Source organism: Bos grunniens, chromosome 9 (genome assembly GCF_055505025.1).
Source record: "Bos grunniens cultivar Pamir isolate PY7600 chromosome 9, Bosgru_T2T1.0, whole genome shotgun sequence".
NCBI classification, from domain to species: domain Eukaryota; kingdom Metazoa; phylum Chordata; class Mammalia; order Artiodactyla; family Bovidae; genus Bos; species Bos grunniens.
Genome location: NC_141173.1, coordinates 81,620,545 through 81,644,064, shown reverse-complemented (window position 1 = coordinate 81,644,064; position 23,520 = coordinate 81,620,545). Strand labels below are relative to the sequence as shown.

Genomic DNA, 23,520 nt, shown 5'->3' with positions numbered 1-23,520 from the left:
AATATATATTTACTGACAGGCTGGCTGACTAATACACATTTACCGACAGGCTGATTGACTGACTGACTCCAGGTAAGATTCCTGCTTTCTGGGACAACCCTCACACCTCTGAGAAGTAAGTCTAGATTATCTTTCTTCAAGAGTCTTAATTCAATGGCAGAAATTCAGACAGTTAATTATTTTCCATGGGGCACTAGGTTATCTTTGGAAATAGGATGCTTGGTGGCCTGTCCTGACATCCCAGAGTCTCCTCAGAGGGAATGTGAATTAACCACTCCTTTGTAATTCCATTAATTTTTTAATGGTTACCTAAGTTGTTTCTACATAATTTTCATAAAATTATGCAAATTCTGAGACCTAAGCATTTCAAATTCAATGAAAGTTAACTGCCTTTATTTTCATTTCTGAAAACTCATACTGAGATAAAAGTCTTGGGTAAAAATATTCACAGCAGTTGGCAGAATTACACGAGCAATTATTTAATGCAAAGAAAACGATCTCGAATTAAAAAGTTAATGGAGAATGGAATCGAGAACTGTCATTTTAAGGTAAGCTTGTACAGGTGTGACTTTTTTTCACTACACCAGAACACTTTTGTAAGTCAAACAAGTGGATAAATATCAGAATAGAAGTCAGAAACTTATGACTGAGCTCCTGTTACCACTATTCCAAAGGGTCTATTTTCAGACAAGCTACTTTCTCTTAAAGAGAATTCGAACAAAAATTTTAAAAAAATTTTTGGGTGGATAAAACCAATTCTTCCCATTCTTTAAACTACAGGTGCATGCTTTTATTGATTATAATATAGTTATACAAACAAATATGCCAAAAGAGATAGTAAAGCCACGTTACCTTAGAATAGATAAACATTTGCTTCCCAAATTGGGACAGAACAAGGAAAAAGCAAGACAAAGCTGTCCCACATATTTTGGAGTCTGGAGAGAGGCAGTCAAAAAGATTGATTTTAAGTATTTCACAATGTCCAAGTTGTAAGCAGATACCTGACTTTTACAATATGCATGTGTAAAATTTCCTTCTTTGGCCAAAAGTTTAAAAAAAAAATCAAATAATCTCTTTCTGGGCAAATCAGACTAAACGAATCAATATGAAGAGTCAGGGGAAAGTTATGTGCAGTTTTAGAGTCATTACTGTTACAGACTTAATGGTTTTAATCTCCCAGTTCTTAAAAAAATAGCAAAGTCAATGGGAATTTCTGCCATATAGTTTAAGGAACTTTTGACTCACTGAGGAGGCAGTGGCATTATTTAGCTATTGGCAGGGCAAAAGTGACTTTCATTCAGTCAGTTATTCATTCAAGCAGCATTTACTGAGTTCCTCTTCTGTGTAGATCATCTAAGGGAAAGAGGTCTGAACCAGATATAGCTGCTGCCTCCTCTCCCCGCCCCCTACTGTGGGATGCCTAAGGCATAAACCTTCAATACAGACAGAAAGCACCTGAGGCTCTAGAATCAGAGGAGCTGGAAGCAGAGGCATGAGGGAAGACTGGGCAGTTGGGAAGATGCTTGGGTTTGCCAAGAACCGGGTATAAATAAAGGACGGGGCTTGGGATTAAGTCTGAACAAATAGACTGGACCCCAAACAGGAAAGCTCTTCAACGCCATGCTGGGCAGTTTTACCTCCATTAGGTGGGCTGTGGGGGAAGCTGTTACAGGGTCTTGAGGCAGAGAATGGTTTAAGAGAGGCAGTTCGAGAAGATTCATCTGGTAACAGTACATAGAATACAGCAGAGGGGAGAAATGCCAATCGAGACAGCATTACTACTCTCAGAGACAGGGACTGAGGACAGCTGAGGATACAAGTGAAGGCAGATCCAGAAAACACTGAAGGAAAACGATGGGATGACGGGAAGGGCAAGGGAGCTAGTATTTATAGGGGACACACCACACGTTACTCTAACACATAATAACAACACATGACACAGGATGAACACATGTCCTGTTTTTCTTGGCACAGTCTGAGTTTATGCCTTTCTTTCTTTCTCTCTTCATTCTTCCCTTCCCTTCCTCCCTCCCTCTTTCTTTCTCTCTCATGGAATAATTATTAACAACGGCCTCTTTCATTCTCAATATGTTCTGGTTTGGATAATATGTTACACAGCCATGTTTCATATACTTTTCCTTCTTGATTCCTCAAAAGAATTCTCTGGTTTACACATGAAGAGACTGAAGATTTGAGGCATGGAGCCTCCCAAAGGCATGGAGCCAAAAAGTGGTAGAGCCTGGATTTGACCTCCGATCTACACAGTCCCCAAACCCTTGAACTTTCTCCTGTGTCACAACTTTCCTGCCCCAAATGGGCTGCAGAGGGCAGGGCGGGGGGAGGTTGATTAAAATAAACAGGGACATCAGAAAGAGTCAAATTCAGGTAAAAGATGACGTGTTCTGGTTTGGCTGTGTGGTCTTGTTAGGTCTTTAAGGTGCTGGAAGGATATGGAAGCAGTTGGAGGTATTGGCTGAAATTTGGGAACAAAATCACACTCCAGTTACAGATCTGTGAGCTTTCCAAATCAACAGATGCAGGGCCCTGGGATGGCATGACGTCGCCAAGCAGGAGACTGCAGGACAAAGGTCACAGCTCAGATGCCTGCAGGGGCCAGGCAGGTAACACGAATGAGTGAGGTGGCAGTGGCAGAAGGAGGCATTTGTGAGGATTATCTTAATTTCTTCCAGAAAGTATTTGCAATTTTATAGAAATGATACAATCCTTAAAACAGTAGTCCATTTCTTCATTGAAGTTGGCAACTAGAGCAATTTCTAGTACTTTCATTAAAATCACAACTTATTTATAAAAAAAAACAGTAATTTTGTTAACCATAAGACTTAACAGAACAGAAAACTATAAATTGTAGTCATTCAATTTTTGTCCACAGTTTTATGCTAGGAGAGGCCTTAAATGAGAAGGTTTTTTTTTTTTCTTAAGTGCAGTTAGTCCTTTATCAGAATCACGAGCTAAATGCCACGTACGTTAAAACAAAGTGCAGTGCATTTTTACCATCCTAAGTAATAGCCAAGCGTAACTTAAGCCACTATTGTTAGGAACCTGTGAGTGGAGGTTGGGAAGAGGGTAGAGGAAGATGGGGAGAGAAGAGGCGTGGGGTTAAAGAGTAGAGCGCATTTCAAAAAGCGATATGCCAAGGTTTCAATTTACCAGTTCGTTTATATTAGAAAAAGAATGATTAATAAGAAGTTACCAGTCTTGTTATTGCTTCATACCCTTAATTCAGAGCTAACAAGCCCTGTAGCCTTCACGGGCCTCACCAGTGGTTCTCAAACTCTTCCCAGCATGAGATTTCCCTGGACTTGTTTACTGGGAGGACTCATTACAACACAGACTGCTGGGCCACCTCTGAGGATTTCCTGATTCAGTAGCTCTGGGATGGGTCGTGAGAGTTTGCATCACGACCAGCTGCAAGGGGATGGCAATGCGGCCGGTCCGGGGACCACACTTTGAGAACCTCCGGTCTACATACCAGTGAATATGCTAGACAGAGACTGGCTGGCTTCTGCCCTTTTCAGAATTACCGTGGAGCACAAACATGCACTCAGGCTCTGTTTCTCATGGCACTCTGGAAAATGATTCAACGACATGGCTTCAAACTGAGGTCCAACTTTTTGCCTCATTGTCTGTGTTCTGAATCCAACCTAGTTTAATATTTTGGAAAATGTTACCCTTTTCTGTACTGAGCAAAGTAAATATTTTGTCAGTTGTTAAGGATGAGCTGCAGAGTAAGACCTAAAGATGTATCCAAATTCAGCAGGAAGGCTTGGAGCTGGTTCGGAACTTTCTCCAGATTGTGATTTGTAATGTATTTCAGAAGCCAGCAGAAATACCAACCACTCGATCTATTAAGAAAAGGCTGAATGAACCTTTTCACAGCACATTTTTTTTTTCCACGCCAACTCTCATTATGCTTGGCAAAAAAAAAGAGAAAGGAGAGACAAATGCTTTTCTGCCCATAGGATTTCATCTGAGTATTGTCCTCATATAAAGAACTTTATAGCAGAGTTTTAGAATCAGAAGAAATTTTTAACAATCCCTTTGCAACGGTTGAAATAACTAAGGCCCAGGAAACGTAAATGCCATTTGCCCAAGGATCAGACAGCGGTAGAACTGGAGCTGGAATTAAATTCAAAGGCTCTTGATTCCTGGGCCAGCACTTTTCTTATGACAACATACCACCTCCATGCAGACAAGTTGTAAGAAACTGATTTCAAAAACACAATACTACCAATAATGTGTTTTGCACTGCACTTTCCCTGACAACTCCTAAACTAAGCGGTTACTGATGGCTTCACTTATGGTGAGAGGGCTGGGGGGCAGACAGAGGACATCTTGGGGGGTGCTCTTCTCACCTTCCTGCCTAAGAATTTCCAGAAGCATCTCCCATTATAGTGCTTCCCTGGTAGCTCAGCTGATAAAGAATCTGCCTGCAATGCAGGAGACCCTGATTCAATCCCTGGGTCGGGAAGATCCCCTGGAGAAGGAATAGGCTACCCACTCATTTTCTTGGGCTTCCTTGGTGGCTCAGAAGGTAAAGAATCTGTCTGCAATGCGGGAGACCTGGGTTTGATTCCTGGTTTGGGAAGATCCCCTGGAAAAGGGAATAGCTACCCTCTCCAGTATTCTTGCCTGGAGAATTCCAAGGACAGAGGAGCCTGGCAGGCTATAGTTCATGGGGTTGCAAAGAGTCGGACATGACTGAGTGACTTTCACTTTCATGGGCTAAGATGGTAGAAATATATAGCCATTAATATGGTGACATTCACATTTTGACAAAGAAATATGTCGGTGGAGGATTACAGAGGGCAAGGGATCTTAGAGATCATCAGGGTCACATATCTTATGTGTAGATGTGAAATCAAAACTCTCAGGACTTGAGGAACTTGCCTGGGTGCTCGGTCTATTGAGTGGCACAGCTAGGACTTCCCTGGAGGTCCAGTGGTTAAGAATCCACCTTATAATGCAGGAGAGGCAGGTTTGATCCCTCGTGGGGCAACTAAGATCCCACATGCTGCCAAGCCACTAAGCCCTCGCAGCACGACTACTGAGGCTATGTGCCACAACTAGACAGTCCACGTGCTGCTATGACAGCACATTTCTACAATGTCAGCTACACCAGGCACACTGTTTTAAGAACTTTACATGGATTATTGCATCTAATCAGTCATGTCATTGAGGAAGTTAGAATACCATAGGGTAACAAATGGAAATGAAGGATGAAATGAAGTAATGAATGTGAAGTACTTAGCACAGAACCTACGCTGTTTTCCCAGGACACATGACTGTCTATTAAATGCAATAATTCAAGGTAGGGATTTAGAACAGCTCTTGGCTCACAGAGCACACTAATACTAGCTGCTATTATCACATTTTCTCCTATTTCTTCATATGGAACAGACCACAGAAATTGGATCTAGATGAAAGTTATGAGCCATGCAAGATTCAAACATAGGTAATATCCCTGGGAACCAGTTGCCACCGGTGAAGACCACAGAGACCACAGGGTAGCTTGGACCAAAATGCTCCTGAAGGCCAAATGCTGAAGCCAGAGACCACAAAAGAACAGAATTAAACAGGTTTGTATTGGGCACTGGTTTCAAAGAGCTCAGGGGGTTTACCGCCCATCTCCTCATCAATCTTAACCGCACTCAAGTTGGAGAGGAAGGCGAACAGGATGAAAACCTCTTTCATAGGAAGGCAGTTGCAAAGACAAAACTAATCACTCAAAGCTGGTGGGAAGGACCCAATTTCCTTAACAAGAATGTACTGATCTACCGGTGAAGGATAAGAATATCACCATTCATTATGATGAAACAACACTACTCATTAAAGCACTCACAGCAGGTAAACTGCCTTGTTAATTGCCCACTTGAGAGTGTCTGACATACCAAGTGCTTGCACACTGGCGAGAAATGGAGGGAAATCCAGACGGAGTCCCACTACTGCTACTTACTTCTCTCCACCCCGGCAGTTAGAAAGGATATGCATCTGGTTTTGTTACAGAGGGATAAATGGGGATCAGTGAATGGAAGCTGCATGCAGGCAGATTCTGGCTCAAGATAAAAGAGAGAACTTTAAAAAAAAACCTAAAAGTATCCAACAACGATCATGCTGCCTGCTCAGGTGGTGTGTGCTCTGTGGGTGACTAAGGAGAGGAAGCCCCAGGAGACACTCACAGGGTGTACCGTTATTGGGACCACAATTTCTTTTGTCCTTGTGATCATTATCTTGTCAGCATTCCATCACATAGATAAGGGCACTGATTAGAGTTGAAAACATTTTCACCAAGAGAGGCCAAAAAACAGGTGAGTTGTTCTTAGGCCAAATTTGAGTCTGAACCCAGGTTCTGTTTTTTACTATTAATAAATAGTTATGTGGGTAAATAGTTACATGGGTTAATATTAAGTGGTTAATTACCCACTTCTGGTTAATTAATTTTGAACACTATAGGATCTATATTCAGTGACTTGCAGTTCACAGAGGTTTCCTCAGAACCAAAAAACATGTACGTTAGGTTGAGGAGTGAAATTTGACGGAATAAGATTAAAGTAGCAACTTCTGAAAAGATTTTTAAAAGGCTGAATTCATCTTTCCACCTGAGAGAAAACCAGAGCTGACATTGGTAAAAGAGTAAACAGAATCAGGGGTCAGGAAGCACTGGTGGTTTAGGAAAACAAGAAAAGACGTGATTTGCAAAATACTGAGAATGAATAAGGGAGCCTTCAGAACACCTATTTTTTAGAAATCACTCCCTGATGTAAAGGGAACAGTTTATGTCCTGTTTAGACTCAAGTTTTTGTACACAGGGGGAACACCTGGCTACTTTAAAACACTGGAAACAGGTTTAGCAGAAGGCAGAAATCTGCAAAGATTTGTAAAGACATGCATCAGACACCTCCTTCAAGGACAGGAAGTTGGGCAGGAGAGATGAACCGTGCATGCATGCTAAGTCACTTCAGTCGTGTCCGACTCTGTGTGACCCTATGGACTGTAGCCTGCCATGCTCCTCTGTCCATGAATTTCTCCAGGCAAGAATACTGGAGTGGGTTGCCTTGCCGTCCTCCAGGGGATCTTCCCGACCCATCCCCATAAGAGATCAAACCCACGTCTCATGTCTCTTGAATAAACAAGCAGGTTGTTTACCATTAGTGCCATCTGGGAAGCCTGGAGATGGGTCAAACAAAGGCACATTTCCTAGCTGGAAGAGGACAGTAACACTGGGAAAACATAGGATACTTTATTCTACTTTTGACCATGGAAAGCAATACTGGGAGGTAAGAAAAGGTAATTTAAGGTGTTTCCTGGATTGGCTGACAGCAGTCATGGATACAACAGAGGATGAGATGGTTGGATGGCATCACCGACTCAATGGACATGAGTTTGAGTAAACTCTGGGAATTGGTGATGGACAGGGAGGCCTGGCGTGCTGTGGTCCATGGGGTCGCAAAGAGTCAGACATGACTGAGCGACTGAACTGAACTGAACTGAGTCAGTTAATGCTGACAGTGAAGGCAAGATGACAAGAAAAGGCTCACAGGCTGCAAATTTTAGAGCTCAAGGTACTCTCAGAAGAAGGCTAACAGGTTCAAAGGAGAGTAAGGATGTTCCAAAAAAAAATCCCACAACTGCATAGAAAAAAAAAACATAAAAAGTGAGAACAATACTAAGCAATAAATATGTTACCATCTTCACTCTATAGAGAGTTCCTTCAAGTAGCTAAAGTCAGTGAATTCAGGAATAAGAAAATGCAATTAGTGAAGACACATGTGAGAAAATATTTACACTAAAATCACTGTACTTTTGCTGCATGAGTGCTGACAAGGATGTAGTGAAACTGTGATCTCACACATCACAGGGGGCTCTGTAAATCAATACAGCCCTTCTAGAAGAAAAGCACTTTGGCAATGTATTGAGCCATAAACATGGTCATACCATGTGACTGGTAATCCCGCCCTGGAAATCTATCTTACATTAAAAAAATATGTGAAAAGCTATATCTGTAAAGGTGTTTGTTGGAATAGTGTTTAAAAACATTACAAACTCAGAATGGGCAATGGATTTTAATTCAACAAATGATAACTAAATACTTCTGAGTAGCTGGGAATAATAAAGCAGAATTTCTTTGCTCTAGAGCCTATGATACAGAGTGAAGCGAGTCAGAAAGAGAAATATAAATATCGTATACTGATCCATATATATGGAATCTAGAAAGATGGCACTGATGAATTTATTTGCAGGATAGCAGTGGAGAAACTGACATAGAGAACAGACTTATGGACATGGAGGGATGGGAAGAGGGAGAAGGGGAGATGTATGGAGAGGGTAACATGGAAACTTATATTACCATATGTAAAATAGACAGCCAGTGGGAATTTGCTCTATGACTCAGGGAACTCAGACAGGGGCTTTGTGACAATCTAGAAGGGTGGGATGGAGAGGGAGATTAGAGGGAGGTTCGGGAGGGATGGGACATGGGTGTACCTATCGCTGATTCTTGTTGATGTATGACAGAAAACCACAAAATTCTGTAAAGGAAATGTCCTTCGATTAAAAAAGTAAAGTGGAAAAAAATAAAGAAAAAAAATTCACAATCACAACTTAATGCCTGTACTCTTTTCAATATTATGAAACCACTGAAAAGAAGGCCATGGAAATACATTTTAAGTGATTAAAATGTGTGTGATATATTAAAGTTTAGAAGTTGTACACCAGCATTATATTTACCACAATGTTTAGGAGAAAAAAAGCAAATGAAAAAGTCAAGAAGGAAATAAACTAAAATGGTAACAATGATGGAATAATGGGTTTTCTTTTTCTTGATTCTAATGTGGCTATAATACTTTCAAATAAAGGACAATTATAAACAAGAAGAGAAACAGAAAAATAAGGTGGTGAGTGACTAAAGATGAAGATTAATGAAAAAAAGTACTAAGTACAGTCAAGAATTTTTATTTATTTAAAAACTGCTTTTAGTTGTATATCTTTAGCAGTTATTAGCACTAATGATTTGTTAGTTCAATAAGCTGTTTTATTTTAGTAGAAAAATTATGAGGATTCTAAATCAGGGATTTATTGAATCTCACTCATGGAGGTCTTCAGAATTTCACATAAATAAAAGTTACTATAAGCCACAAGCTTACAAAATTCTGCTACCTAAAAAATGAGAGGCCAAAATTCACTCCAAAGTGAAGAACAGATAAGATTCTGGTGTCCTAACCAAGGTGGGAGAGGTGGATTCCTCCTGGAAAAAGCTCCTGCAGGCAATGTAGCAGAGCAAGGAAGAGAAGCTATGTCCAAGGGTGATGGAGGCCCATGGGGGCAGGGGTCTCCCACGCATTCTGAGTCCCCAAATAACTGCTCTAGTTCCTTGGACTCTGTTCTTTCCAGGACTTGAACACACTGAATTCAACTAACACTGTGATTCAACCCCACAGCATCAGAACTTGTGGGAATTAAAAAAAAAAAAAAAAAAAAAAGCTCTGATCTGAGGCTCCAGAAAAATCTTTTTTCATGGCTACTGAAAGTTCTTGGATTTTTCTTGAACTTGATTCAAGTCCATTTGGATTTGCACCCAGAATTCTACTTCTCACCTCATGGCCCTTGAACCCCTCAGATCCATTCTGCTCTTCTATGACAGTAATAATCCAAAAGCTTGCCTTCTCTCCATCACCTGATGCCAGCTGCTCAGGTGAGCGCAGGTGCATTTAATTCATGCCCTGGCCACTGGGTGCCATGAGCTATTGGAATCACATTCCTGTTATCACTAGGACTTCTCTGCATTTTACCTAATCTAGGTTAGATAAGCAGTTCCCAATTCTTCCTGTTTCCTGAATGCTTCCTGAACCCCACTCCCAGGATCCATTTCCATATCAACCATAGTTCTGGTCTGCAGGCAATTGAAACTGACTCTGATCATCATTAACCTAAAGACAACAAAAAGCAATTTTTGGAAGGTAATCAGGGGCTCCCAGGACTAAATGGAATCTGAAGAATTAGGCTTGTAAAGTGCCAAGAACAGGAGGTCTCGATATGCACGTGGTCACGGGAACGAAGCAAGATCCCACTGACAAGCTGGTTCAAGTTTTATGTTAGAAAGAAATTACGAAAAATTAGTGAAAAGTGTAAAAAGATCTTAGTTAAACATGTGTGAAGTGAAGTGAAAGTCCCTTGCGACCCCTTGGACTACACGGTCCATGGAATTCTCCCGACCAGAATACTGGAGTGGGTAGCCGTTCCCTTCTCCAGGGGATCTTCCCAACCTAGGGATCAAACCCAGGTCTCCCCCATGGCAGACAGATTCTTTACCAGCTGAGCCACAAGGGAAGCCCAAGAATACTGGAGTGGTAGCCAATCTCTTCTCCAGCGGATCTTCCCGACCCAGGAATTGAACTGGGGTCTTCTGCATTGCAGGTGGATTCTTTACCAAATGAGCTATCAGGGAAGCCCATAAATATGTGTAGTACTGTATAATGAAAAAGTCCACTGTTGACGAGTAATTGTGGTGTTACCACTAATTAGCTGTGTAACACTACATGAGTCACTTTACATTTCTAAGCCTAATATCATCCTCTGCAAAATAAAGAACCAGGTTAGAGGTAGTTTAAACTATGACTTCCTTCTAGCTTTCATGATCCTTGAGTATATTTCAAGAGAAAGAACCTATCTAGCCCCTCCTCTCCAGCTCCCATGCACCTGAGGAGAACCACTATCAGGGAAGATGCAGAGACCACTTCTACTAAAACACTGAACAACCACAGAAGCCTTCTCAATACTGCAGATGTCTACTGCCCATGGGCTGGAATCTGCATGGAAGGGAAAATCAATCTGCCATTCCTTGTCTGTAGTATATTGTTCTACTTTCACAGGGTGAGCTAACCCAGAAAAACCAAGATATCCTAAGAACATCAGACAAAGTCTTTGCTCAAAAGAATCTTCAAGACCAGCTCTTGTCGTGCTGCTAAGCATCAGTTCAGCTTGTATGATCTCCCTGGTAACCAAGTACAATACGGTATCATCCCGTCAGCCTGAAAGTTTTGTTGTGTACTTCAAACATACTTTAGGAGCGCTCAGCATGATATTTCTCATTCAGTTCCTACAGGCCTTGCCTTGTCTTCCGTTCTCCTTGTCCACACACCTGATGACTGTCTATTTTTATTCCACTGGAATCCTCTAAACGGAACACAATGAAATTGAGGGAAGCCCAGAAAAGCCCTGAGTCCAATTCAGTTGGTCTTTTTAAAAAAAAAATTTTTTTTGACTGCACCGCCTGGCATGTGAGATCTTAGTTCCCTGACCAGAGATTGAACCCACGCCCCATCCCCCCACCCCATACTAGAAGTGAGGCGTCTTAACCACTGGACCGCCAGGGAAGTCCCCAGCTGGTCTTAATAATCAAAAGAGTATGGAAACAGCAATGTCAGAACTTTGTATAATTCAATCAGGAGAAGGGAATGGAGAAAGTCTTCTGAAAGAAAACATTAAAAAAAAAAAAAAAAGGGTCATGGCAATTTCTCTCCTCCAAATCAAATGTTTCATCTCACCCAACAGGATGTATTAGTTAAGGTTAGATTTGGCTACACATATCATAAAGACTTAACATCTCAGTGCCTCAGAGCAGGGATTAGCAAGCCGCAATCTCTCTAATTATGTAAACTAGAATTTTATTTGAAGACAGCCACTCATCTGTCGGTGTGTTGTCTAGGGCTGCCCTGGCACTCCAACAGCAGAAGTCAAGCAGCTGTGGCAGAGGTTACACGGGCCACAAAGCCTAAAACACTTACTGTCCCTTCACAGAAAATGTGTGCTGACCACTGCTTTCCAGCATCAGTTTAGTTCTCTCTCATGAAAAGAAGCCCACAGGCCAGGACAGCGGATTAACAGTGTCTTCAGAGAACGAGCCCACTCATGTGAAGAGATGACTCATTAGGAAAGACCCTGATGCTGGGGAAGATTGACGGCCCAAGGAGAAGAGGGTGGCAGAGGATGAGATGCCTGGATGGCATCACAGACTCAATGGACATGAGTCTGAACAAACTCCAGGAGACGGTGAAGGATAGGGAAGCCTGGCTGCAGTCCATGGGGTTTCAAAGAGTTGGACACGACTTAGCCACTGACCAACAACAGAGAACGGACTCTTTCTACCTTTCTACTTTGAAATCCTAATTTACAATGTCAAGTGCACCTCGTGACCCAAATGGCTTCTGAGACTCTCATGACCATTTCTAAAGTTCAGGCCAGGAGAAAAAGGACAAGCAGAAAGCCAAGGGAGAACCCCCTCCCCTGGTGAGTCAGCTCTTACTAAGAATCCTTTCTGAAAGTTCCACAAAACACTTCCACTTCCATTTTATTTGTCAGAACCTCACCATGTGTCTTATCTAGCTGTAAAGAGGACTGGGAAACACAGGTTTTGTGCTTTTTAAAAATTTCTGGTGGCCCTGTGTGCAGCTAAAAATAAGAGTCTATTATTTTGGAAAAAAGTGAGAGTGGATGCTTGGAGCAACAACGTTCCAAGCATGTTGTGAGGCAATGGCCAAATGCGATGGTCCCTGGTCCCTGCCTTTGAAAAGTCTGAGTCAGCAAGGGACATGCATGAGCTCGCGGACAGTAGTATTTCAGGGAGAGAAGTTTACTAGGGAGGTAGATAATGGCATAGCATGAAAAGCACAAGGGAAGGTGTTAAGACTTGAGCTGAATGTTGAGGAACTCATTGGAAGGAATTTGTTAGTGAAGAAGCAGGGTCAAGGGCACTCCAATATGAGGGAACAGCATGTGTAAAGACATGGAGGAGGAAGAGAGAATGAACACGGTGAGCCTGGCTAAGCACTGGGTGTGCCAGGGGCCACCAGAGATCAGCTGGGGAGATGGGCACACCTCATCCCCAGAAAAGAAGGGACCTGGGCTCCAAGGTGCTGGGTTTCCTCTGGACAGTGGTGAGCAGACACCTTAAGTGTGTCACTTGGGAGAGTGATATGATCCCTCTGTGTTTTATAAGATCATTTTGGTCATAGTGAGGATAGATCAGGGTGGGGTGAGGAGGTAGGAAGAGGCAGAAGGCTTCCATTTACATATTTTGTAATTATGCTAAAGTTAGAGTATAATCTTGAATTGATGCATGAGAAGATCCATTCACCCAAAAGCTAAATAATAGATATAATGGCTAAAAATAACCTGTACTTCATTGAGTCCTCACAGTCTTCCTGTAAAGCCCCACCTTACATAGGAGGTACCTGAGGTTCAGAAAGGTTAACTGGCTCATCTGAAATCTTGGCAGCTAGTAAGCAGCAGAGCAGAGCCGGCAGTAAGGACCCAAGTCTAGAGCTCTTTTTACTGCATGTTGAGAGCAACAAGCATTCCAGACTCAACCTGTCACCCCTAAATCCAGGCCAGGCAGGGCTATTTGCATATCTTGGCAACAACATATCTTAGTGGCATTAAACGTATGAAAACATGGAGGCATTTCCCTTCAGTTACTTTATGAGGCAAGATATCAAGAGGATTTTATTAGGTTTTGGCAAATTCTCTTAATAGGAAAAATCAACTGTATATTTTATTATTCTTTGTTCAGTGCTGTGGCAATTATTCAAACATTCATGAAAGAGCTCTGTTGCTCCACAGTCCCCACTTTCTATTTGATTATACCGCATCTTTCCTCATTTATGTGGGGAGCTGAAAGCATTCTTTAAAAAGACTTGTTCAAAGTCCTGAATCAACAAAATTAAACCATTATTTTTATTTTTTAAATTTGTCTTCTCAGAAGGAATTTTCCAGATACTGTTCTCATACCGCACTCTGTCAAGACACTAAAAATCGGCATTGTGACTGTTAAGTTTCCTGGTCTTTTTTTCCACTAGACAATAAGGGCCTTGAGGTCAGCAGCAGAGTATTTATTTATTTGTATATCTCCAGGCACAGTAATTGGCACTTGATGGCTCACAATAATTGTTTGTAGATTAAGTGGATCAATGATGTAATTAAACACATACAATTATATTTTAAATGTATTCTACTAAGAGATGGGAATACCAGACCACCTGATCTGCCTCTTGAGAAATTTGTATGCAGGTCAGGAAGCAACAGTTAGAACTGGACATGGAACAACAGACTGGTTCCAAATAGGAAAAGCAGTTCATCAAGGCTGTATATTGTCACCCTGTTTATTTAACTTCTATGCAGAGTACATCATGAGAAACGCTGGACTGGAAGAAACACAAGCTGGAATCAAGATTGCCGGGAGAAATATCAATAACCTCAGATATGCAGATGACACCACCCTTATGGCAGAAAGTGAAGAGGAACTCAAAAGCCTCTTGATGAAAGTGAAAGTGGAGAGTGAAAAAGTGGGCTTAAAGCTCAACATTCAGAAAATGAAGATCATGGCATCTGGTCCCACCACTTCATGAGAAATAGATGGGGAAACAGTGGAAACAGTGTCAGACTTTATTTTTCTGGGCTCCAAAAGCACTACAGATGGTGACTGCAGCCATGAAATTAAAAGACGCTTACTCCTTGGAAGGAAAGTTATGACCAAGCTAGATAGCATATTCAAAAGCAGAGACATTACTTTGCCAACAAAGGTTCGTCTAGTCAAGGCTATGGTTCTTCCTGTGGTCATGTATGGGTGTGAGAGTTGGACTGTGAAGAAGGCTGAGTGCCAAAGAATTGATGCTTTTGAACTGTGGTGTTGGAGAAGACTCTTGAGAGTCCCTTGGACTGCAAGGAGATCCAACCAGTCCATTCTGAAGGAGATCAGCCCTGGGATTTCTTTGGAAGGAATGATGCTAAAGCTGAAACTCCAGTACTTTGGCCACCTTATGCGAAGAGTTGACTCATTGGAAAAGACCCTGATGCTGGGAGGGATCGGGGGCAGGAGGAGAAGGGGACAACAGAGGATGAGATGGCTGGATGGCATCACTGACTCGATGGATGTGAGTCTGGGTGAACTCCGGGAGTTGGTGATGGACAGGGAGGCCTGGCGTGCTGTGATTCATGGAGTCGAAAAGAGTCGGACACAACTGAGCGACTGATCTGATCTGATCTGATAGTAGAATATCGAGCACCTTAAAAAGATCTACCTTCACTGTAATTTTACTGCAAGAAATCAAAATCTCTAGGTAAAACTTCAGGAGTGTGGAATTCAGAGGGGCTATTTAGGGGTCTATTTTGCTATTTGTTAAGACTTAAGGTCACAATGCCTTTTAACAAATTGATCTGGAGATGGCTGCTTCTGGGTTCCTTCCCTTAGACCCTCCATCACACCATCCACACGAAGCCTTGGCTTTACAGATTAAGGCTGCTTTTCTTGGTTTAAAAGCAAAGCCTTTCTGCTTTCTCAAGTTGCTGTCTTAGGAGACCAGATGTTATGATGGGCATATATGCCTTTAAAATTCACTTTGATTTCTATTCTCTGTCTGCTCTCCATGTTGGTACTCTACAGTAGGGAGTCTCTGAAGTTTTGGTCCAAATGGGAGCTAAATGCAAGGAATCTCTTGTCCTAGATGCGTGAGCTCTTCTCGACTCACACAGAGGAAACTTCTTTCCACAAGAGCACAGCACCATAGGGTACCATGCTTTCATTTCACAGTTCAGTTTTGAGGACCGAATAGGTATAATGACAAAGTAATGAGACATTTTCATCAACAGATCACAATTCATCTTCTGGTCAGTCCTTTGCTCAGCACATGTCTGGAAGCCTTCTTTCAGAACTGTGTCAGACCCTGTTCATACCCGTACCTTCAAACAGCCTCTAAATTTAGAATGGTTCCTTCCCATCCTGACTTTTCTCTCTTTCCTTCCATTTGCTTTGTTAACCTCGTGCTAAGTTGCTTAAGTTGTGCCCGACTCTTTGTGACCCTATGGACTGTAGCCCATCAGGGCTATCCATGGGATTCTCCGTGGCAAAAGTGAGTTGCCATGCCCTCTTCCAGGCAATCTTACCAACCCAGGGATCAAACCCGTGACTCTTATGTCTCCTGCATCGGCAGGCAGGTTCTTTACCCCTAGTGCCACCTGGGAAGCCCAAAAGCCCCTCACTGTGTAGCTTTTATCCTTAAAACAGAATTCATAAAGTCTCAGATTTGTTTTTACCCACCTGGAAGGGAAGAATCACCCTCCAGAGAATGCCAGGAAATATAAAGAACTTCAAAGAGACTAGAATTACATTCACACTTTCTGTGAAAGTAGCCATGATGAGCACTCATTTTTTTTTCATATATGCCAAATTAAGTTACTTCTTGAGCCATGTTGCCCAATAAGAGCCAATGAAACTGGTATCAAACTGGAAGCTATTTTTCCTTTCCTTTTCTCAAAAATCATTAACCTCAGTTTTCCCATTTTCTTCTGCTCTTGGGCCCCCAAACCTGCACACCTTCAAAACCCAGGGAGGCAGAGGGGAGAGTCTGTGGGGCAGAGTGAGGAGGAAACCCCAAATTAAGCCTTGAGTGGCGCACTGGGGAGATGAAGGCAGGCTGAGTGCCCTGGGTGATGACGTCCTTCCCATCCTCAGGCAGCAGGTGTGGAGGCTGGGGATGGCTGGATATAAGAAATGTAGCTGCTGAGTTTCTCAGACTATCCAGGGTTGCTGAGAAGAGAGGGTGGTAAGGGGAATGGCCGAAGCATTCAGCCAGATAGATGGTCTTCAAGGACTGGTGGGATCTGAATTACCAGTGCTTCTCAGAAGTGAAGTGAAGTGAAGTGAAAGTCACTCAGTTGTGTCTGACTCTTTGTGACAAATTTTCCAGGCCAGAATAGTGGAGTGGGTAGCCTTTCCTTTCTCAACCCAGGGGATCTTCTCAACCCAGAGATTGAACCCAGGTCTCCTGCATTACAGGGAGATTATTTACCAGCTGAGCCACAAGGGAAGCCCAAGAATACTACCAATGCTTCTCAACCAGGGCTCTTTTGCTCTCCAGGGGACATTCAGCAATGTCTGGAGACATTTTTGGTTATCACACTTGGGGGTGGAAGGGGTCATTGCTAAGCATCTGACACAGCACTCCCTCCCCCACAACCAAGAACTATCTGCCTCAAATATTCAATACTGCTGAGGCTGAGAAACCCTGAGCTAGACAAAAGACATTCAGAACAGGTGTCATACTGTAAGAAGGGAAAAAAATGTAGAGAATTAACTTACTGTTGGAATTTAAAAAAAATCATTCAGTGTGTAAAGTTTATGTAAATTTATATAACATGAATGTAAATTGCTAAGCATGTATTTGACTTGTACATTCCTTAATAATCTATTTTCCTTCCAAAAAAAAAAAAAAAACAACAACAACCCCACAGAGTATCTGTGAAGTGCAATAAAATGAGGCAAACCTGTAAAAAAACATCATTCAGATCACATCTCATCAACTTCCACCTCACCTAACATTTGCATATGAGGCACTTAAGGCTATATTTTTCATTACAAATATTCATTTGCTCTTGGTACAGAGTAATACTAGCAACCTGCAGAGTGACAGCCCCTGGTGCTCCCAGAACTGGGTCTGTCTACCCTGGTGTTCACTCCTCAGCATGCTGTGCGATGGTCTCCTTCACTAGTGATATGCCTCTCCTCCTAGAGGGTAAGTCACGTGAGGCCAGGGGCTGATACTCGCCTGTCTATTCCAGGACCCAGCCCAGTGTCTGGTGGGAAGATGGGCTGAGGGGCAGCTAAGAAGTGGTCTGGACTCTCAGCTAAGAAAGTGGACTGCCTAGGCAGAAACCTGTGCTCCACCACTGACTCACTGTCTGACTCACTTTTGCAAAGACCTTGTCTATAGAAACAGGGCTTCCCTGGTGGCTCAGCTGGTGAAGAATCCGCTTGGAATGCGGGAGACCTCGGTTTGATCCCTGGGTTGGGAAGACCCCTTGGAGAAGGAAATGGCTACCCACTCCAGTATTCTGGCCTGGAGAATTCCATGGACTATAAAGTTCATGGGGTAACAAAGAGTCGGACACGACTAAGCAACTTTCATAGAAACAGGGATACATGGTACCTACCTCACAGGCAGAATTAAATAATTTAATCATTAATTATTAAATAATTTAATATTGAAAAATAATGTTTAAGTGCAAAGTGATTAATATTTATTGATGGGTGAAGCATCAAAAAACAAAGATAGGGTTAAAAATCTGCCTGCAGGGTGGTTGGGGGAAGGAGTAAATTAGGAGTTTGGGGTTAAAATACACACATTACTACATATAAACAAGATAACCAACAAGGACCTACTGTATAGAATAGGGAACTACATTCAATATCTTATAATAACTTACAATGGAAGAGAATGTAAAAAAGAATATATATACATATATACACACATATGTATGGCTCGGATGGTAAAGAATCGGCCTGCAATGCGGGAGACCTGGGTTCGATTCTTGGGTCAATAAGATCCCCTGGAGAAGGGAACAGTTACCCTCTCCAGTATTCTTGCCTAGAGAATTCCATGGACAGAGGAGGCTGGCGGGCTACAGTGCGTGGAGTCACAAAAGAGTCCGACAGGACTGAACGACTAACACTTTCACTTTTCATTGTTCAACTGAATCACTGTGCTGTACACCTAAAACCAATACAACGTTGTAAATCAACTGTATTTCAATAAAAATTTAAAAAAGATGTGCCTACAAACCACTAATGAAGAAAAGCATGTAAAACACCTTGGCTTTTACTTTCAGGAGCTTTTAAATGTAAGGTTTTTCTTCTTTCTGATGTAACAAACATGGAAAGCAGTTTGTTAACATTTACAGGCAAAGGCAGTGAAAGCCTCAGCAGGATATACATTTCTGACATATTGATTTTGTTTCACAATTAATGTTCTACCCAGTTTCTCTGCCACATCTAGTTTTTCTCTCTGTATTTATTGCCATAGGTGAATTTCATTTTCTATTGTCTCCTGATAAAAATTGATTTACAGCACTATGGTAAGTCAGTCTCAGAAAGGGTTTTAACAGTTTTCTGTGGTTGAACACCACCAGTCTTCTTCCTGTATGAATGCTGCTTCTTTCAACAGTCTTACATTCTTCTGTAGCATGGGACTCTCTCAAGCACGGAGGATTTAAATCTTAACTGTTTTCAAATTGATATTTTCTGCTCTCCACATCTACTCTTCCTCCGGGTCTCTGATCCCTCGCTACTCTTTCATTTTCCTTGGTTATTTCATATGTATATATCTTGCAGAAGCTCCAGAGAGAGGCATGATTTCTAAGCATCTTTTATGTATGTAATCGTTCACCAGACAGTCAGGAAGCATTTATGGAGCGCCAGTGTATTCCAGGCTCAGCGCCCAGCTCCTGCGTACAGCTGGGCCAGGTACGCCAGACCCTGTCCTCCTAGAGGGTGCATTCTTGAGCATGAAAGGAGACCAAGAGAAAACAAAGAAGCATACGCAAAAGGCAATTTATGACACAATACAAAGGAAATCAGCAGCATAATGGCACTATTTCTCTATGCCTCCTATAGAAAATTATCATAAACTCGGTGGCTTAAAACAACACAACTTTCTTATCTTCAGGAGGTCAGAAGTCTGACATGAGTCTCGACAGGCTAAAACCTAGATGTCATCAGACTGCTGTTCTTCTGAAGGCTCTAGGGGAGAATCTATTTTCTTGCCTTGTCCAGCATCTAGAAGGGGTCCACATTCCTTGGCAGGTGGCCCCTTCCTCCATCTTCAGAGTCAGCAGTGGCCAGTTAAGCCTTCTAAAATCATCTCTCTCTGACATTCACTTTTCTGTTTCCCTCTTCCGCATTTAAAGGACATTTGCATCTACCTGGATAAACCAGGATAATCTCTTTATCTTAAAGTCCACCCATTAGCCATCTGCACTCCGTCTACTCTCTTAACTCTCCACTCTAACATATCCATAGGTTTCTGAGATTAGGGTATAGCCTTTCTTGTGAGGGGGCACTAGTCTGCTTAGCTTAACTGTATGCTGCTATGGCTAAGTCACTTCAGTCGTGTCCAACTCTGTGCGACCCCATAGACGGCAGCCCACCAGGCTCCCCCATCCCTGGGACAACTGTATAAGGAGGGACTACAATTTCAGTATCCTCTTTTCTATCTACATAGAATAGCTGTTTAACAAATTCAATACTTAGTAAATGAATCATAACTACACATGTTTGTTTCTTGTTAAATGAACACAAGATCTGTGTTTTCTGTGTTGCAGGATTGAGACATGAGCTGTGTTTTTGGTTCTAGTGAACTGAGGTATTGCAGAGGTGAAGGGTGGGTGGTTTCAGTCAACCTTCCGGATTACCCCAAAGTCAATGCAGACAGACCCCTGCCACATCAGACATTGGAGGAGAAGCTCCCTCTGCGTTTTTCTCGCTCTCCTTTGGGGCTTGCCCCTCCTGCACCACTAGGGCAGGACCCCTGGTGGTGATCTTCCTCTCCTCCCAGGAGTCTTCTTTCTGCAGTTTCCTGAGAGCACCACTTTTATTTCTGTTGGCTGTGGCAATTTTCTTGAATTATAAAATGCAGGGTTTTTTTTTTTTTTTTTTTAAGGATCCTAGGATTCAGTTCCAGGTAAGGAAACGGAATTTTAGAATCGCTGGGGAAAAATCTTAAATGATTTAGAGGGACGTCCCTGGGGAAGCCTGGTGTGCTGCAGTTCATGGGGTTGCAAAGACTTAGCGACTGAACAACCACCCTGGTCGTCCAGTGGTTAAGACTTTGCCTTCCCATGTAGAGGGTGTAGGTTCAATTCCTGGTCAGGGAGCTAGGAATTGGCCACACGCCCTGTGGCCAAAAAAGCAAAACAGAAGCAGTACTGCAACAAATTAAATAAAGACATTAAAATGGCTCACATTAAAAAAAAATCTTTAAGAAAAACAATATGATTTAGAAAGACTTTTGCTTGGTGGCTGTGAGATGAGACAGTTTTAAGGGTTTGCTTTCAGGCAGTATGGATATGGTGAGTTTAATTTTTGATTTCTGCAGAGTTACTGATTTTATGATGCCACTATTTTGCTGGATGAAGCCAAGGCATGCGATTCTTCCTCTCACTAAATTATACCCTTCATTCCTCAAAATGTCTCGTAAGAATTAAGCCTTGACAACCTAACAAGACCATGCATCAGTGACCCTTCCTGCCCCCTGATTATATAACATAGTTGGGTGAACACGTGTCACTTTGCTTCTTTTCTTTGTATCCATCTATTTCACTCTGGATTCAGGGCTGTATTCTCCATGCAACTGTAAGCTCTCAGCAGGAAGAGAGGAAGTGGTACATTGCTCTTATTTTGCTTGTCCTTCTGCACAACGGCTGCAGAGTTCTGTGGCCAAAAGTTGCTATGGATTATTTTAGTAAAGAGCACTGCTTGAAAATGCTACAGAAAATATTAATTTTCTTTCCCAGCTAGGTTTTTACCTGTAGAACTGAACACAGGCCACATCTATCAGAAAGATTTTGGAATGCATTTTTCAGAGAAAATCTATAATGCCAAGCCACATTCGGACACTTTGAGGCCAACCCAACTCCCATGAAGATAAAAACTCAGCAGTGACTTTCTTAGCATCGTTTCTCTAAATGTTCTCATGTCATTTCATGCCGAGTGAGACAGAATTAGAAATGACCATTCATACAGACTTTTTTATTTCTCTATAGAACAGTCACTGAAATCTCTGACCTAGAAGACAGTAAAGCAAATCTGAGGTCTCCTAAATTAAAAATATGGTTCTACCAACTGAAATCCTGAGAGCAAAAAACCTTTTAGGCAAAATAAATATCATAAGGTTTATGCTGAGCAAAATGAGCTGCGGAAATCATGATTTTTTTCTTTGTTTCCTATTTTTTATTTTCCTTAAATCCACCCTAATGCTTAAATATCAATACAAACTCATTTATTTTATATTCTACTCCCACTTAGAATAGAGAGCAGGAAAGAATCCACCTTGCAGTTAAGAATGTGAGTTGCCTGACCTTTTATTCTGTTACAGAAACCCAAAGAGCTAGTTACATCTCAGTTCCATGGACAAGAGGATTTAGCCAATTATACTGTGTTTATAACATAAATTGGAAGGGGTGTATGTGTGTTTTGTGTCTGTGTGTGTGTGTGTGTGTGTGTGTACTGTAATGGTTCTAGGAAATCTAAACTGAAACTCTGCTACATGGAGCTATAATGTTCACTTAGACAACTGCTTTTTTGTAAACATAGTTTCTTGCAAAATCTTAGCTCGCTGCTATGGAAGCAATGACATTAACAGAAATAACAGTGGTGCCACAAATCTTCGGGGATTTTTTTTAATGGAAAGGAAAATTCTAAAACTAAAAATACACTTTTTATTTGCAACTATGGGAATACAAACACCAGAAAAACACAAGAGAACTTTATAATTGGGACATGGGAGGCACTCGATCTGGTGGTTTTAGGGAAAGGACAGTCATGGGATGGAATCTATGTCTTAGGTCATTACAATTTGGGCAACAGAGAAAAAAAAAAAAAAACCTGCGTTAACAAAAGAGATGATATCTAGAAGGGAGTGACAATTTCTCCACTCTCCTCCTGCACCACTTTACAGAGCAGGGGATGCCTGCCCCAGCATCTTTTGGGTTTATATTACTTATGACATCCTGAGCCCTGTCCCTTGGCATGTAGTTTTATTTATTTATTTTAAAGAACACTTCTAGAAATTTATTACAGCTAAACTCTAAATGAGAAGCATTATTTACCAACAATAAACTTGTATTCAAATGTTTACTTCCATTAAACAACTCTTCAATACTAAGAAGGTTTTTAATTTTCTTCCCTATAGAACTCACCCTCCATTTTCATTTGTTTCTAGTAAACACTTTTGTAGCTACAAATTTTGCATGGAATATCACTTTAAAGTGCCACATATCCCAGCTGTTAATATGCAGTGATCTCAGTGTTATTCACATTTTAAATTTTGTAAGTTTACAATTTAATCTTTATCTGAAAAATAAAAGATGTTTTAAAATTTTCAAGGTAGGCTCTTTTCTGTTCATCCTTTCCCAATTATTTTCTTTTATTTATTTATTTTATTTTTTAACTTAACAGTATTGTATTGGTTTTGCCATATATCAAAATGAATCCACCACGTAGTTTTAAAACCCAGATAATCACTCACCAGAGGGGCTCTCTAGTGGCTCAGACGGTGAAGAATCTGCCTGCAGTGTGGGAGATTTGGATTCGATCCCTGGGTTGGGACGATCCCCTGGAGGAGAGCATGGCAACCCCTCCAGTATTCTTGCCTGGAGCATCCCCATGGACAGAGGAGCCTGGTGGATTACAGTCCATGGGATCACAAAGAGCTGGACACGACTGAGAGACTAAGCACAGCACAATCCCTCACCACAGAGATACCATCCCCTATTTTAATTTTTAATTCTCAATCTAAATTGATATCTTATAGAATCAACTGAATAAAAAAGTCCAGATCTAAAAGTATACAAATATAAGAGAAATACTCTCTTCTTTATTTCAGCTATGACCATCAACAGCAGTTGGACTTGTAGGCGTGTTAAGACCAGTTATCTACCTCATTTCAATTGGCTTCT

The 23,520-nt window shown here is 41.7% G+C and overlaps 1 protein-coding gene across 4 annotated transcripts in view; it reads right to left on the bottom strand.

Moving 5' to 3' along the window:
- Positions 1 to 23,520, bottom strand: part of AIG1 (androgen induced 1) — a 272,208-nt gene that overhangs the window by 100,771 nt on the left and 147,917 nt on the right. The window lies entirely within an intron of this gene.